Below are 17,969 nucleotides of genomic sequence, written 5' to 3' on the forward strand. Positions count from 1 at the left end.
AACCGGAGTCCTATTCCATTATTCCTAGCTTAAGTATTCAGGCTTTGAACATTGTACATTTTTTCAATGGTCAGCTAAGCAGCAGGCCATCGCATATAATTTTTTAGAGGGTCAGCTCACCAGCAGACCCTCACATACAATCTTTTTCAGGGTCAGCTCACCTGCAGGCCCTCACCTGCAATCATTTACAGGGTCAGCTCCCCTGCAGGGCCTCACCTACAATCTTTTACAGGGTCAGCTCACCTGCAGGCCCTCACCTAATCATACCTAATAGGTAATTTGCACGCATGCTGCCTTTCTTGGAAGTGGTAGCCGTTTATCAGGCTCCCTCTCCGGAATAGAACCCTGATTCCCCATTACCCGTGGACACCATGGTAGGCGCAGAAAAGAACATCGAAAGTTGATAGGGCAGACATCCAAATGGATCATTGCCAAACACGAGGACATGCGATTGGCCCCAGGTTATCTAGAGTCACCAAAGCAGCAGCAGGCCCTCACCCATAATGTTTTAGATGGTCAGATCAGCAGGCCCTTGCTCAAAATGTTTTTGAGGATCACCAGCAGGCCATCAATCATAATTTTTCAAAGGTGTGTACGATGCCCTTCTTTATGTGTAACAAAGGGTGAATTGGAGTGCCGATTCCTTGTAATTTTTGGCAGCCCTTTCACTTAGTGCAGGGGCTTTATGAGTGTAGGAGTCCCACTACATGAACAATTGTATCACAATGTGAAAGAGGCCCTCCATTATTTGATATACAGGTTGTATCGGAGTTCCTCTTGCTTGTAATTTTTGGCAGCACTTGCACTTTATATACAGGAAAGAATGTTTCCTAACAATTTTTCCTCTAAAATCGATTTTATGTTCGGTTTGGTGCGTATTATTGTCAGTCTGTAAAAGTGGCGTACTACTCGGACAACATAGTTCCCAGCAGCAACCTGTGAGTACAAGATGCATCCAGACATCCTCCCCAAGCGGTTCCCGAACCATTTTGGTGATTTATTTTTCCATCAATTTCTGACCTTTTCATATTAACCCGGCACCCTCCCCTCTTCAGAGCAGGGGGTGCCTGGTTTAATGCTCGGGTTCTCCCATTGACTTCAATTATACTCAGATGCTCGGTAGAGCACCCGAGCATCCCGATGTGCTCAGCCAGAGCACCCGAGCTCTGTGGTGCTCGATCAACACTAATAATGATATTGCAATTATTATTATTATTATTATTGATGAGTATATATGAAAGTATAAAGGAACAAAAATACATATCATATACGGAGAGACTTGTACACAATAACAATTACTAATAATTACTAATGGTATTAAAGTTACTCCCAAGACCATATGGTAACTAAACCACAAATTCCTATCCCTCTACAGTACAGTGCAGTTACTATACAGAGGTCTTCTCATGTCTCTCCAGTCCCTGTCTTTGCTCTGGCCCCTCCAGGTTTCCTATTCTGTAGCACTTTTCTTTTCTCTTTTCCTTCTCGCTTCTTCCTTCCTTGCTTAGCAGCCAGTCCTAGCATTGTCTAGAATATGACTTGGACACATCTTTTTGGTTGTTCCTTATGGTTTTCTAGCAATTTTCAGTTAACTCTTGAAGACTGATAGAAGCAGCTGCAATGTCGGGATTTTCCAGCATTTTCCTCCCCCACTAGCCATGTACCACCTACTGGACAATTGTCAGCCATTCTTTAGATAATTGACAACTACAGTACCTTTTTGATATGCTAATAGTCCGTTGTCTCAATAGACAGTACTCGCTCACACTGGCTTTTAGAGGATAAGTATAGGCACTAATTACCAGGAAGTTGCTGAAAACAGGATACCAATACAATATATGGCTTACATTATTTTCCTAAAAATTCTTAAAAATCTGTATTAATCTGTATTTCTTACATGTGCATAAATAAATTCACCTACACGCCTTAACATGCTATCAATGGGGTTATTAACCCCTTAGTGACCACCCTTATGCCTTTTTATGGCGGTCACTAAGGGGTCTAGGGATGGGCCGCCTCTTTTTTTTTTACAGCGGCCCAGTTTAAGAGCTGCGCGGATAAGAGCCGCGGCCCTGCTCTAACAGCCCGGACTGGCAGGAGTGCTGATCCGGGCTGTTTAACACTTTACATGCCACGGGCAGTGGCGCCTGCCACATGTAAAATACTGACAGAGGGAGCGGACTCCCTCTTTCTCTCATCGGCACCCCGTAAATGTGATTGCAGAGTGCCGATGTGTGTGAAGGCTGGCTGGGGTCCCGTGTAGGCCCCAGGCGCAGCCTGCTGGTCAATTCAGAATAGCACTGACATTAAAATGCAATGGGATAATATATGGGATAATGCATTGCATTTTAAAATCAATCAAAAAGCTGTCTGTTATAGTCCCCTTGTGGGACTATTAAGTGGTAAAAATTTTATTTTATTTTTTTTAAATACTCATTTATTCAATAAAAAAAATCCCCTAAAAAAATTAAAATGGTAGAAAAAAATAGCAAAAAAAAAATCTCCCCCATACTGTATGTTTGGTATTGCCGCATCTATAACGACCCGGACTACATAAATATCATGTAAATTATCATCTACGGTGAATGCCGTAAAAAAAAAAAAAAGACAGAATTGCTACTTTATTCTTAGCTGTCACCGAAAAAACTTAATAACAAGCGATGGATCTTGGGAAGCGGAAATGCAAAAACAATTTTTTTCTTTTTTTTTTTAAAAAAGGTGTTTTATTGCAAAAAAGTTGTAAAACGCAAAAAAAACTATGTATTTGGTATCACTGTAATTATAGTGACCCAGAAAATAAAGATATTATGTTATTCATACCAAAAAATGAACGCCATAAAATGTATAATGTGAAAACGCAGTAGCAGTATTGCTGTTTTTCCCATCTCCCTCCCAGAAAGAGTAATAAAATTTGATCAGAAAGTTATGTGTACCCCAAAAATGGTGCCATTAAAAACTACAACTTGTCCCGCAAAAAACAAGCACTCATAAAGCTATATTGACGGAAAAATAAAAAAAGTTATAGCCCTTGGACCGCGACGATTAAAAATAAGAAAGAAAAACACTTGGTCAGTAAGGCCCAAAACAGACTGGTCACTAAGGGGTTAATGGAGTTGTCTCATCTTAGAAAATGGGCGCAGATCACTAGGATATGCCCCCATAGTCTAATAAATGCGGGTCCAACAGATGGGACCACCACCTATATCGAGAACAGAGAGGGCCAAAGTGGTGGCTGGAGGACTCTGATCCGGCCACCATCAAGCGCTCTCCCCATAGAAGTGAAAGGTAGCGCACCGCGCATGACCGGCCACCATTCCCATTCACTTCTATGGGCCTGACGGAAATAGCCAAGCCAGTGCCGAGCCAGTGCTGCGCATCCTCCACCACTTTCGGGGCTCCGTTTAGGAGATAGGTGCGGGTCCCAGCGGTGGGACCCGCACCTACCAGACAATAGGGGCATATCCTGGCGAATTGATCCAATTGTCTCAGTTGAGACAACCCCTTTAATGTAAATTCACGAAAAAAGAAAGATGTTATGGTGTGGGCCATGCAGTTTGTTTACTTGACAGTGAAAGGACTGAGATTTGGAGAGACCTCGGTGTGCACAGTGTCCTAGCTGCAGTGATGATGTTCGGGTCACGGGATTATTCTTTGGCGCTATATGTAGTTTGTGTAATCGGGAAAGGCTGCAGGATAAGACTACATTCACACAACAGTGAAAAATGGCACACAGCTGATTTTAGAATGAATTGAAGTCAATGGCACTATTCACATGGCCATTTTTTTTTTTAGACGAGTGAATAGTGTTTGTGAAAAATAGGACATTTCCTATTTGTGGCCGTTTTCACTGCCAGATGGACCCCATGTAAATCAATGGGACTATTTTTAATGGCCATTTAGACAGGAGTGCATCCATTTTATGGCCGTTTAAAATGGGTACACCAGTGGAAAATGGCCATTTAGGGCTGAAATTAAAAATAAATTGCCTTATCCGCTTCTACACACAAGGCAGTCTCTCTTGGTGCTGAAGGACTTGTGCTACCAACGTGATGACATCACCATGCTCTCCCAGCATTATTGCTTAGGAGCGCATGGTGACGTCATCCCACAGAGAGTGTAGGTCCTTTAGCACCAAATGAAGAGCGACTTTTCTCTACACGTGCAAGTGGATGAAAGGAGTAATTATTTTTTTTCCCGTAAAAACAAAACCCTGCACATTATTAACATTATTAATTATTACTGATGGGGGCCACCCTAGGGGACATTATTACTAACTGGGGCCACTATGGGGTAGATTATTAATACTGCAGGGATTGGTAATTAAATTTAAAAGAAATCAAATAAAAATCATGTAAATCATCCTCAAATAATGGCCGTTAAAAATGAATGCAAATCGTCCAGAGGACCAGGAAAGGGATGCAAAAAATTGTTGAAAAATGGCCATGAAAAACTGAGTGTCTGTTTTTTATGGCCTTTTTTCACCTGTGAATGTAGCCTTAAGAGGTCATACAAAAAGTCTCACCATTAAACACCAGATATTTGCCTGCTGCTGGGAAGAACGGTATTACTTTAACTTTATTCACAGTAAAGGGGACACTAAGGGAAAGCACTACTGCAGGGGGCGCACAAAGGAGGCATAACTACTTTGTGGGGGCACTTAGGGAGCATAACTACTGTTTGGAGACATCAAGAGGACATTCTACTGAGTGGAGGCACTTAGGGAGCATCAGTTGTCACAGTGGACAGGATACAAGATACACAGAACACAGCCAAACAAGTGTCTAGGCAAGAAGCTGGGGATAAAGGTCACCTCCTGACAAATCCCTACCAGCTCTCCCTAGACTTCCATGCCCACGTTCAGACCATGAAGGTGGGAATGAACGTGTCCCCGTGCCTAGGCTGAAGATTCCCTAAAATTCCTAAGATGGTGAAAGGGGGAAAGAGGCAGCCTGCTCCCTCAGGACCTGGAGAGGGCAGGCGTCTCTCTAACAGCCTAGACAGACAACCACAAGAAAACAAAAAACAACTTATCTTGATACTGAGCAGGAACAGCAAATCATTCCTTCCTTCCTTCCTCTGAGCCAGACAGAAGCTATAACCCGCACAGGACACTGGGAGTGGGCGTAATTTAAACTCAAACCAACGACCCCACCCAGTGCACCTGAAGGGAGGCGGATACAGCTCAACTCAAAAACAAAAGGCTACACACGTGCTGCTAACCTGGCAGACCTCCGCACATAACCTGGCATGACATCAGTACTGTGAAGAGGGTAGTAAAGGGGAATTCCACTGTGAAAGGGACACTGAGAGGAGATAACTAGTGTGTGGGGCATTAAGAGGGGTTTCGTCGCCTTTTGTCCAGCGCTAGGAAATGTTTTATTTATATATCTTTTTAAATGACTGATTGATTGGGTGGTGGTTGCAGGGGAGTTGCTCAAGGTGGGAGCCAGCGTTTTCTAGTTATGCCCCTCGGTCTGCTATTAGATTGTGGTCTGTTTGGCCACCACTGTTTTAGTCAATTGATATTCTAATTGTGTGCCATGTCTTGTACTCTCTGTGTATATTTTTATATGGAAAAGTTATAAAACTTCAATACAATTTTACGGTTATTTATCAATAATAAAATGTGTTTTATTCTTGGCAGATGACTGTGCCAGGAACTTAGAGAAACATCTGGTATCTTCAGATTTTGAAGTAGGTGATTGTGGTATCACACGAGATACATTTGAAGAGCATGCCAATATGCAAGATATACCCTCATCCAATCACAACAACAATGCATCATTTGATTCTTTTAAACAGGTCCGATCTTCGATCTTCGCTCAAACAGCTCACGTAAGAGGGCAGCCATTTTCATGTTCAGAATGTGGGAAATGTTTTAAACGTAAATCACATCTTGTTATACATCAAAGAATTCACACAGGAGAGAAGCCATTTTCTTGTTCAGAATGTGGAAAAAGTTTTACCAATAAATCAGATCTTGTTGTACATGAGAGAATTCACAAAGGGGAGAAACCATTTTCATGTTCAGAATGTGGTAAATGTTTCAACCATAAATCACATCTTGTTATACATCAAAGAAATCACACAGGAGAGAAGCCATTTTCATGTTCAGATTGTGGTAAAGGTTTTCACCAAAAATCAGATCTTGTTATACATCAGAGAATTCACACAGGGGAGAACCCATTTTCATGTTCAGAATGTGGGAAATGTTTTAACCATAAGTCAGGTCTTGTTATACATCAGAGAATTCACACAGGGGAGAAGCCATTTTCATGTTCAGAATGTGGGAAATGTTTTAACCGTAATTCTCATCTTGTTATACATCAGAGAATTCACACAGGAGAGAAGCCATTTTCTTGTTCAGAATGTGGAAAATGTTTTAACAATAAATCAGATCTTGTTGTACATGAGAGAATTCACAAAGGGGAGAAGCCATTTTCATGTTCAGAATGTGGTAAATGTTTCAACCATAAATCAGATCTTGTTAAACATCAAAAAACCCACAGATAAGAGAAGCCATCTTCATGCTTAGCCCATTAGTGACCTCCCTTATGTGTTTTTTTTATGGTGGTCACTAACTGGCTTCATTCCTTCAGTTGCTCCTTTTTTACAGGGAGATAAAACAGAGACTTGCTTTCAGTTACCAGAGGTAGCTGAGGGCTTGGAACGATGATTGGGACCGCTGTAAGAGCTCCCCCCAAAAAAACATAGTCTCCTGTATTGAATGAAAATTAGTAATCAAAGGACAGATCCAGTTAAAAGTGAAACTAAGGTGTGTGTGTGTGTGTGTATGTATGTGTGTATATATATATATATATATATATATATATATATATATATATATATATAAAATCTCCTCTAAACACAAATGTTTGGTGAGAGAAAAAAAAAAAACTGTATTCCACCCTGCCTGTGATCGGTATGGGGACTTTCCATTTCTGTAAAACTGCAGAAACAGAGGCCTATATGTGAAAGTTCAGAAAAATACAGCTGGATTCCCACAAGAGCTGGTGTCCAGACATGTGGAAAAAGGGGCGTCATTCACACTTGTAAATGGCCAGTTATTTGCAGTCAATTGGAATGACCGATAGGATGTAACATAGTTTATAAGGCTGAAAAAAGACATCTGTCCATCCAGTTCGGCCTGTTATCCTGCAAGTTAATCCAGAGGAAAAACTGTAGAATCCAATTTCGCCCACTTTAGGGGAAAAAAAATTGTTCCAGACTACAATCAGGCAATCAGAATAACTCCCTGGATCAACGACCCCTCTCTAGTAGCTCTAGCCTTAATATATTATTACACTCCAGAAATACATCCAGGCCTCTAGTGAACTCACCATCACCACCTCCTCAGGCAGACAGTTCCATAGGCTCACCGCTCTTAATGTAAAGAATCCTCTTCTATGTTTGTGTACAAACCTTCTTACCTCCAGACGCAGTGAATGTCCCCTGGTCACAGTCACAGTCCTGGGGATAAATAGATGATGGGAGAGATCTCTGTACTGACCCCTGATATATTTTTACATAGTTATTAGATCTGCTGTCAGTCGTCTTTTTTTTTTTCTAAAGTGAATAACCCTAATAATCTTTCAGGGTACTGTAGTCCACCCATTCCAGTTATTACTTCAGTTGCCCTACTCTGAACCCTCTTCCCGGAATGCGCTCCCAAGTGTTGGAGATGCCGGTGTGACTTAGGCACTCACGGCCACATTTGGTGGACTTGCTCTAAAATAAAACCCTACTGGCAGCTCGTTTGCAAAACCATCTCAGAACTCTGCGAGCTTCCTGTCCCTGCATCTCCCAAGTTATGCGGTATATAGTGGTCTCAAATGCTCTAAACCCACCCATATTCTTTGCAATATCAGCTAGACCAGTGTATCCAAACCAGTGTGCCTCCAGCTGTTTCAGGAATCAGTAACTCACTGATGCCCGGGCATGCTGGGAGTTGTAGTTTTGCAACATCTGGAGGCACACTGGTTGGGAAACACTGAGCTAGACTATTGATAGCTGTGAGATGGAAGTCTACGGATTCTCCTCCAATGCCACGATACAGAAATGCGATCAATTGTACCGTCTTGAGCAAATAGCACACTGGGACTCCCGTACCTCTCACCAGTATGAGACTGTTTGGGGACCCTGGAAAAATTACAGAAACTTCTCTGATACCTAAATTGTTATGGAATGTGGGAGGGGGGTTGTCTTCCAGTGCAATAAATGATTTTTGTGTAGCGACCTAGAACTTTCTACGTGCGTTTACACTATTTTGTGAGTTACTTTTACAAACCACGTTACATCTATGTAATGTCCTCTCACCCCAGCGAGATAATACTGATTTTCCTCCCATTTGTTATTGGTTCGAATTTCTTGTCATGCAATTGTTTTGCTATTCTGTATTTCACTGATTCCTGAAACTGTATTTTTGCAATACATTGTAATAAGGCTTTGTAACTACGTTATGTAATTACTTTCCATATTGCCCTGTATATTGGCATTTGTGTTATAGCGAATTTTTTGTGAAAAATATTAATAAAAATAATTTTACAACATGTATACTAACCTTTTATGTGGCACAGTGTCAAATGCTTTGGAGAAGTCCAGATATACGACATCCATTGATTCGGCGCTGTCAAGTCTAGAACTTACCTCCTCATAGAAACTGATTAACCCCTTAGGGACCCATGACTTACCGTTACGGCATGGATCCCGAGTCCTTAACCACCTCCCGACCGCCAAACGCACTGATGCGTCCTGGAGGCGGTCGATTCATTCCTCCTGGACGCATCCGTGCGTCATCTCGCGAGACGCGAGATTTCCTGTGAATGCGCGCACACAGGCGCGTGCGTTCACAGGATCGGAAGGTAAGTGAGTGGATCTCCAGCCTGCCAGCGGCGATCGTTCGCTGGCAGGCTGGAGATGCGATTTTTTTAACCCCTAACAGGTATATTAGACACTGTTTTGATAACAGCGTCTAATATACCTGCTACCTGGTCCTCTGGTGGTCCCTTTTGCTTGGATCGACCATCAGAGGACACAGGCAGCTCTGTAATAAGTAGCAACAAACACCACTACACTACCCCCCCCCCGTCACTTATTAACCCCTTATTAACCCCAGATCACCCCATATAGACTCCCTGATCACCCCCCTGTCATTGATCACCCCCCTGTAAGGCTCCATTCAGACGTCCGTATGTTTTTTACGGATCCACGGATACATGGATCGGATCCGCAAAACACGTACGGACATCTGAATGGAGCCTTACAGGGGGGTGATCACCCCATATAGACTCCCTGATCACCCCCCTGTCACTGATCACCCCCCTGTCATTGATCACCCCCCTGTCATTGATCACCCCCCTGTAAGGCTCCATTCAGACGTCCGTATGTGTTTTGCGGATCCGATCCATGTATCCGTGGATCTGTAAAAAAACATAGGGACGTCTGAATGGAGCCTTACAGGGGGGTGATCAGGGAGTTTATATGGTGGGGTGATCACCCCCCTGTCATTGATCACCCCCCTGTAAGGCTCCATTCAGACGTCCGTATGTTTTTACAGATCCACGGATACATGGATCGGATCCGCAAAACACATACGGACATCTGAATGGAGCCTTACAGGGGGGTGATCAATGACAGGGGGGTGATAACCCCATATACACTCCCTAATCACCCCCCTGTCATTGATCACCCCCCTGTAAGGCTCCATTCAGAAATTTTTTGGGCCCAAGTTAGCGGAAATGTTTTTTTTTTTTTTTTTTTCTTGCAAAGTCTCATATTCCACTAACTTGTGTCAAAAAATAAAATCTCACATGAACTCACCATACCCCTCACGGAATCCAAATGCGTAAAATTTTTAGACCTTTATATTCCAGACTTCTTCTCACGCTTTAGGGCCCCTAAAATGCCAGGGCAGTATAAATACCCCACATGTGACCCCATTTCGGAAAGTAGACACCCCAAGGTATTCGCTGAGGGGCATATTGAGTCCATGAAAGATTGAAATTTTTGTCCCACGTTAGAGGAAAGGGAGACTTTGTGAGAAAAAAAAAACAATTTCCGCTAACTTGTGGCAAAATTATTTTTTTTCGATGAACTCGCCATGCCCCTCATTGAATACCTTGGGGTGTCTTCTTTCCAAAATGGGGTCACATGTGGGGTATTTATACTGCCCTGGCATTTTAGGGGCCCTAAAGAGTGAGAAGAAGTCTGGGATCCAAATGTCTAAAAATGCCCTCCTAAAAGGAATGTGGGCCCCTTTGTGCATCTAGGCTGCAAAAAATTGTCACACATCTGGTATTGCCGTACTCAGGAGAAGTTGGGGAATGTGTTTTGGGGTGTTATTTTACATATACCCATGCTGGGTGAGAGAAATATCTTGGCAAAAGACAACTTTTCCCATTTTTTTTTACAAAGTTGGCAATTGACCAAGATATTTATCTCACCCAGCATGGGTATATGTAAAATGACACCCTAAAACACATTGCCCAACTTCTCCTGAGTACGGCAATACCACAGGAGGTAAAATTCATTTGGGTGGTAAGTTGCATGACCGAGCAATAAATGGTGAAAGTAGTGTAGTGCAGAAGTGTAAAAAGTGGTCTGGTCATTAAGGGTGTTTAAGCTAGGGGAACTGAGGTGGTTAAGGACCCATGACGTACCGGTACGTCATGTATAGTTCCGATCAGAACCTGGTGCCTGCTTAAATCATTGAGCAGGCACCTAGGCTAAATGCCCAGGGGGGTCCCGTGACCCCCTCCCCCCCGTGTCGGCGATTGCCGCAAACCGCAGGTCAATTCAGAGCTGCGGTTTGCGGCTTTTTATTGTGCGGCAGCGGCTGGCGGAGGTGCCATCGGGTCCCAATGGGGCTGTGGGGGGGGGGGGACCCGATGGCATGGAAGGCAGCACGATGTCTAAGGAAGGCATCGCGCTGCCTTCCGGTGACGAGCCTGTGAGATACAGCCAGAAGCTGTATGAGTAATACACACAGTATTACTCATACAGCCAATGCATTCCAATACAGAAGTATTGGAATGCATTGTAAAGGATTAGACCCCCAAAAGTTCAAGTCCCAAAGTGGGACAAAAAATAAAGTGGAAAAATAAAGTTAAAAAAAAAAGTTTCCCCCCAAAAAATTTAAAGTTTCAAGTAAAAATTTACAAAAACGTCATTTTCCCCAAATAAAGTTAAAAAAAATTGGTAAAAAATAGGGGGAGAAAAAAAGTATACATCCCGCAAAAATCATACCCTACCCAAGGTAATCGCCCAAAAACTGAAAAAATTATGGCTCTCAGGGACTATGGAAACACTAAAACATGATTTTTTTTGCTTCAAAAAAGAAATCATTGTGTAAAACTTAAATAAATTTAAAAAAAGTATACATATTAGGTATCGCCGCATCCGTGACAACCTGGTCTATAAAAATATCACATGATTTAACCTGTCAGATGAATGTTGTAAATAACAAAAAATAAAAACTGTGCCAAAACAGCTATTTCTTGTTATCTTGCCTCACAAAAAGTGTAATATAGAGCAACCAAAAATCATATGTACCCTAAACTAGTACCAACAATACTGCCACCCTATCCCGTAGTTTCTAAAATGGGGCCATTTTTTAGAGTTTCTACTCTAGGGGTGCATCAGGGGGGCTTCAAATGGGACACGGTGTAAAAAAAAACAGTCCAGCAAAATCTGCCTTCCAAAAACCGTATGGCATTCCTTTCCTTCTGCGCCCTGCCGTGTGCCCGTACAGCTGTTTACGACCACATATGGGGTGTTTCTGTAAACTACAGAATCAGGGCCATAAATATTGAGTTTTGTTTGGCTGTTAACCCTTGCTTTGTTACTGGGAAAAATGGATTAAAATTGAAAATTTGGCAAAAAATTTAAATTCTGAAATTTCATCTCCATTTGCCAATAACTCTTGTGGAACACCTAAAGGGTTAACGATGTTTGTAAAATCAGTTTTGAATACCTTGAGAGGTGTAGTTTCTTAGATGGGGTCACTTTTATGGAGTTTCTACTCTAGGGGTGCATCAGGGGGGCTTCAAATGGGACATGGTGTCAAAAAAAACAGTCCAGCAAAACCTGCCTTCCAAAACCGTATGGCATTCCTTTCCTTCTGCGCCCTGCCGTGTGCCCGTACAGCGGTTTATGACCACATATGGGGTGTTTCTGTAAACTACTAAAATTATTAAAATGGAAAATCTGCCAAAAAAGTGAAATATTGAAATTGTATCCCTATTTTCCATTAATTCTTGTGGAACACCTAAAGGGTTAACAAAGTTTGTAAAATCAGTTTTGAATACCTTGAGGGGTGTAGTTTTTAGAATGGGGTCATTTTTGGGTGGTTTCTATTATGTAAGCCTCGCAAAGTGACTTCAGACCTGAACTGGTCCCTAAAAATTGGGTTTTTGAAAATTTCTGAAAAATTTCAAGATTTGCTTCTAAACTTCTAAGCCTTGTAACATCCCCAAAAAATTTTATATCATTCCCAAAATGATCCAAACATGAAGTAGACATATGGGGAATGTAAAGTAATAACTATTTTTGGAGGTATTACTATGTATTATAGAAGTAAAGAAATTGAAACTTGGAAATTTGCAAACTTTAAAAATTTTTGGGTAAATTTGGTATTTTTTTATGCAAAAAAATTAACTTTTTTGACCCAATTTTAGCAGTGTCATGAAGTACAATATGTGATGAAAAACCAATCTCAGAATGGCCTGGGTAAGTAAAAGCGTTTTAAAGTTATCAGCACTTAAAGTGACACTGGTCAGATTTTCAAAAAATGGCCAAGTCCTTAACTGCCTCCGGACCGCCTAACGCAGGATTGCGTTCCGGAGGCGGTCGATTCATTCCTCCTGGACGCGCCGGCGCGTCATCTCGCGAGACACGAGATTACGCTCACAGCCGGCCCGCGCATGCGCATCGCGGGCCGGCAAAAGTTAGAGGACAAGTTCGTCATCAGCCTGCCAGCCAATGATCGTCGCTGGCAGGCTGATGATTTTCAAAAAAACGAATCACAAGCCAGTTAACACATTATATTTATAAATATAATGTGTTAAATGGCTTCTGTGCTCCTCTGCTGGTCCTTTTCGTCGGTTGGTCCCAGCAGAGGAGCACGCATAACTGTAAGTAGACACCAACAGTACACTTAGCCCCAGATCACCCCAATTAACCCCTTGATCACACCTTGATCGCCCCTGTCAATCACCTAGTGAAAGGGAAAAAAGTGATCAGTGAAAACTGTCACTTTTTTTTCACTAGTATTGACGGTTAGGTTTAGGATAGTTTAGGTCCCTTTGTTAGGTAGTTAGCATCGGTTAGCGCCCAGCCCACCACACCGCAGTCACTGATTCGCTGATTAGCGTATCGCTAATCAGCATTGGTACTTTTATAGTATCTGTAAGTTATCATAACTGATCACAGTCAGATCTATAATAGTATTAGTGTCACCTTAGTTCGCCCTCCACCCAAAACGCAGTATTTGCCCGATCAGGCCTGATCGGTCGCCCACCCGTGCATTTACCCACGCCCGCCCCGCCGCAGTGACAAAAAATATATATTTTTTTTTCAATCACTGCACAATCCCTTTACAAGCGATGTGGCAATAAAAAAAATCAGTTTTGATATTTTTTACCAATCGCAGCGGCCTCCGGTACTTCGCTAGCCTCCCATTTGTAAGACAGGCTTGCTTTTTTTCTTGGGTAGTCTCAGGGAATACCCCCTAAATTTAGTTGACCAAATGGCAAACAAGGGGTATTCTTCTGAAGAGGCCTACAGGATTCTGATCCAGTCGGATGAGGAATGGGAACCCTCATCTGACGAATCCAGCGGGTCAGAATATGAACCTGTAGAAAGCAGTGGCAGTCTGACCCAAAGTTCGGACGAGGAGGTTGAGGTCCCTGATACCACCAGGCGTACCCGGCCCCGTGTTGCTAGACCACAGGTTGCGCAAGATCGGCTTCAAGGGCAGCAGAGTGGGGCTGGCGCTGCCGGATTACGTGGTGAGGCATACACCAGCAGCGCAGCCCATCCTGGACCTAGTACCAGCACTGCCGTACAACATGGTGAAGTGGCGAGCACCAGAAGGGCAGTTGAAGCTGGTACAGTGGCACGTGCATTAGTTCCCCCGTCGCAGCCACCGCACAGACAGGCCCGTAGAGTCCCTGAGGTGCTGGCAAACCCTGATTGGCAGCCCAACCTGAAGTTTCCCCTTTCACCGCCCAGTCTGGAGTTCGGGTTGAGACAGCTCAGATCGGATCGGCACTGGGGTTTTTTGAGCTGTTCTTGACTGCGGAGCTCTTGGACTTAGTCGTGGCAGAAACAAATCGGTATGCCACTCAATTTATAGCCGCCAACCCGGGAAGCTTTTATGCCCAGTCTTTCCGGTGGAAACCCATCCAAGTTTCCAAATTTAAAATTTTTCTGGGCCATCTCCTCAATATGGGCCTGACAAAAAAACATGTATTGCGGTCATATTGGTCCATGAACCCAATTCATCACATGCCCATGTTCTCTGCTGCCATGTCCAGGACACGATTTGAGACCATCCTGTGTTTCCTGCACTTTAGCGACAACAGCACCTCTCGTCCCAGAGGCCACCCAGCTTTTGACCGGCTCCACAAAATTCGGCCCCTCATAGACCACCTTAACACCAAATTTGCAAATTTGTATACCCCTGAGCAAAACATCTGCATAGACGAGTCCCTTATACATTTTACCGGGCGCCTTGGCTTCAAACAATACATCCCAAGCAAGCGCGCCCGGTATGGGGTCAAATTGTATAAGCTCTGTGAAATGGCCAAGATCAGACCCTGGAGCCGGTCGGTTGCCCTGATAACCTGGGGAGCAGTGGGAAGACAGTCTGGGACTTGGTGTCACCCTTATTTGGGAAGGGGTACCATCTTTATGTGGACAATTTTTACACAAGTGTGCCCCTCTTCAGGCATTTGTTCCTAGAACAGATTGGCTGCTGTGGCACCACGCGACCTAGTCGCCGGGGCTTCCCCCAACGGCTCGTTACCACCCATCTTGCAAGGGGGGAGAGGGCTGCCTTGTGTAAAGAAGAACTGCTCGCGGTGAAATGGAGAGACAAGCGTGACGTTTACATGCTCTCCTCCATTCACGCAGACACGACAATACAAATAGAACGGGCAACCAGTGTCATTGAAAAGCCCCTCTCAGTCCACGACTATAATTTGCTCATGGGAGGGGTGGACTTCAATGACCAGATGTTGGCTCCTTATTTAGTTTCCCGACGCACCAGACGCTGGTATAAAAAGGTGTCTGTATATTTGATTCAATTGGCTGCATATAATAGTTTTGTTCTCTACAGTAAGGCTGGGAGAACAGGATCCTTCCTCAAATTTCAGGAAGAGATCATCGAGAACCTCCTGTATCCAGAAGGTTCCGTGGCCCCATCCACCAGTGTAGTGAGCCGTCTACACGAGCGACATTTCCCCAGTGTCGTTTCTGGTACCTCAACCCAAGCGCCACCCCGAAAAAGATGTCGTGTCTGTAGCAGGAGTGGAATAAGGTGTGACACCCGCTATTTCTGTTCTGACTGCCCTGACCACCCTGCCCTATGCTTAGGGGAGTGTTTCCGGAAGTACCACACACAGGTACACTTATCATAGGGATTGCGTTACACAGGACAGGCACACAGGGCTGTTAGGGCCCTTTCACTCACAGCTGCTGCAAACCTCTCCTTTCAACTGGGACAAAGTGCATAATGTACTTCGCCACATCTGTGGGCGCTTTGAGCTTTGCACATTGTCCCATGGGGAAGGAGAGGTTTGTCCTATAAAGGTAAAAAAATAAAAAATAAAATAAATCACCGGTAAGCAAAAGTTAATGTTCTGTTCAAAAAGTTAAATAAAGTTTATAAAAGTTAATGTTCAAATGTTATATAAACTTAATGCTAATAAATTTATTGCGTTGCGGCCTGTTTTCTTTTCTTTTTTTTTACCTTCTAGGTGGACCAACCGATGAACCAGCTGCAGCACTGATGTGCATTCTGACAGAAGCATTGCGGTGCTGTCAGATTATACAAAAGTCGGTGTATGCGGCGCTGCAAGATGAGATTTCTCCTCTGCAGTAAAAAAGATACGTTTGCCGAGGCTTATGAGCTGAGGGGCGGTGTTTGGCAAACACTTTGTATATAAAAAAATAAAAAATCCCGGCAATGATTTATTCATCCACATCGATTGATGTGAATGGAGAAATGGGGTTTGCCAGGGCATACGAGCTAAGTGGGTTTGGATGTTGGGCGGAGCTCCTATATCCTGGCAGACGCCTTTCCCCTCCTTTTTTTTTTTGGGCAGAGATTTTTTCATCCACATTGATCGATGCGAATGAAGAAATCTGTGCCGTTCATTTTTTCTTTCAGCCCAGAGGCTGAACGGAAAAAAAATCTCATTACCCGAATGCTCAATATAAGGAGAATAGCAGAAACTCCTAATGCTGGCCATACATGTAATGATTGCGGAGACCCTCAAATGCCAGGGCAGTACAAACACCCCACAAATGACCCCATTTTGGAAAGAAGACACCCCAAGGGATTCGCTGAGGGGCATATTGAGTCCATGAAAGATTTAAATTTTTGTCCCAAGTTAGCGGAAAGGGAGACTTTGTGAGAAAAAACAAAAAAAAAATTACTTTCCGCTAACTTGTGCAAAAAAAAATAATCTTCTATGAACTCGCCATGCCCCTCATGGAATACCTTGGGGTGTCTTCTTTCCAAAATGGGGTCACATGTGGGGTATTTATACTGCCCTGGCATTTTAGGGGCCCTAAAGCGTGAGAAGAAGTCTGGAATCCAAATGTCTAAAAATGCCCTCCTAAAAGGAATTTGGGCCCCTTTGCGCACCTAGGCTGCAAAAAAGTGTCACACATGTGGTATCGCCGTACTCAGGAGAAGTAGGGAAATGTGTTTTGGGGTGTCTTTTTACATATACCCTTGCTGGGTGAGAGAAATATCTCTCTAAAATGACAACTTTGTATAAAAAAATGGGAAAAGTTGACTTTTAGTGATATTTCTCTCACCCAGCATGGGTATATGTAAAAATACACCCCAAAACACATTGCCCTACTTCTCCTGAGTACGGCAATACCACATGTGTGACACTCTTTTGCAGCCTAGGTGCCCATAGGGGCCCAAATTCTAAAGAGCACCTTTAGGATTTCACACGGCATTTTTAACACATTTGGATTTCAAACTACTTCTCACGCATTAGGGCCCCTAAAATGCCAGGGCAGTATAACTACCCCACAAGTGACCCCATTTTAGAAAAAAGACACCCCAAGGTATTTCGTGATGGGCATAGTGAGTTAATGGAAGTTTTTATTTTTTGTCACAAGTTAGTGGAATCTGAGACTTTGTAATAAAAAAAAAAAAAAAATCATCATTTTCCGCTAACTTGTGACAAAAAATAAAAAGTTCTATGAACTCACTATGCCCATCAGCGAATACCTTAGGGTGTCTACTTTCCGAAATGGGGTCATTTGTGGGGGGTTTCTACTGTCTGGGCATTGTAGAACCTAAGGAAACATGACAGGTGCTCAGAAAGTCAGAGCTGCTTCAAAATGCAGAAATTCACATTTTTGTACCATAGTTTGTAAACGCTATAACTTTTACCCAAACCAATAAATATACACTTATTGCATTTTTTTTTTTAATCAAAGACACGTAGAACAATAAATTTAGAGAAAAATGTATATAGAAATGTAGTTTTTTTTTAAAAAAAATGCAACTGAAAGTGAAAAATGTCTTTTTTTTGCAAAAATTTCGGTAAATTTCGATTAATAACAAAAAAAAGTAAAAATGTCAGCAGCAATGAAATACCACCAAATGAAATCTATTAGTGAGAAGAAAAGGAGGTAAAATTCATTTGGGTGGTAAGTTGTATGACCGCGCAATAAACCGTAAAAGTAGTGTAGTGCAGAATTGTAAAAAGTGGTCTGATCAT

General features: G+C 42.9%; 1 long non-coding RNA gene and 1 pseudogene across 1 annotated transcript; one reads left to right on the forward strand and one right to left on the reverse strand.

Annotated features, from left to right (window-relative positions):
- The window catches only part of LOC121005750, a 148,084-nt pseudogene that overhangs the window by 22,606 nt on the left and 107,509 nt on the right, over positions 1-17,969 (forward strand).
- On the reverse strand, positions 7,577-8,326 carry LOC121003606. Its single transcript, XR_005779548.1, has 2 exons — positions 7,990-8,326; positions 7,577-7,868 (listed from the first exon to the last, which is right to left on the reverse strand). It is a non-coding gene; the product is annotated as an uncharacterized LOC121003606 (long non-coding RNA).

The sequence above is a fragment of the Bufo bufo genome, chromosome 6, assembly GCF_905171765.1.
Source record: "Bufo bufo chromosome 6, aBufBuf1.1, whole genome shotgun sequence".
Classification (NCBI taxonomy): Eukaryota; Metazoa; Chordata; class Amphibia; order Anura; family Bufonidae; genus Bufo; species Bufo bufo.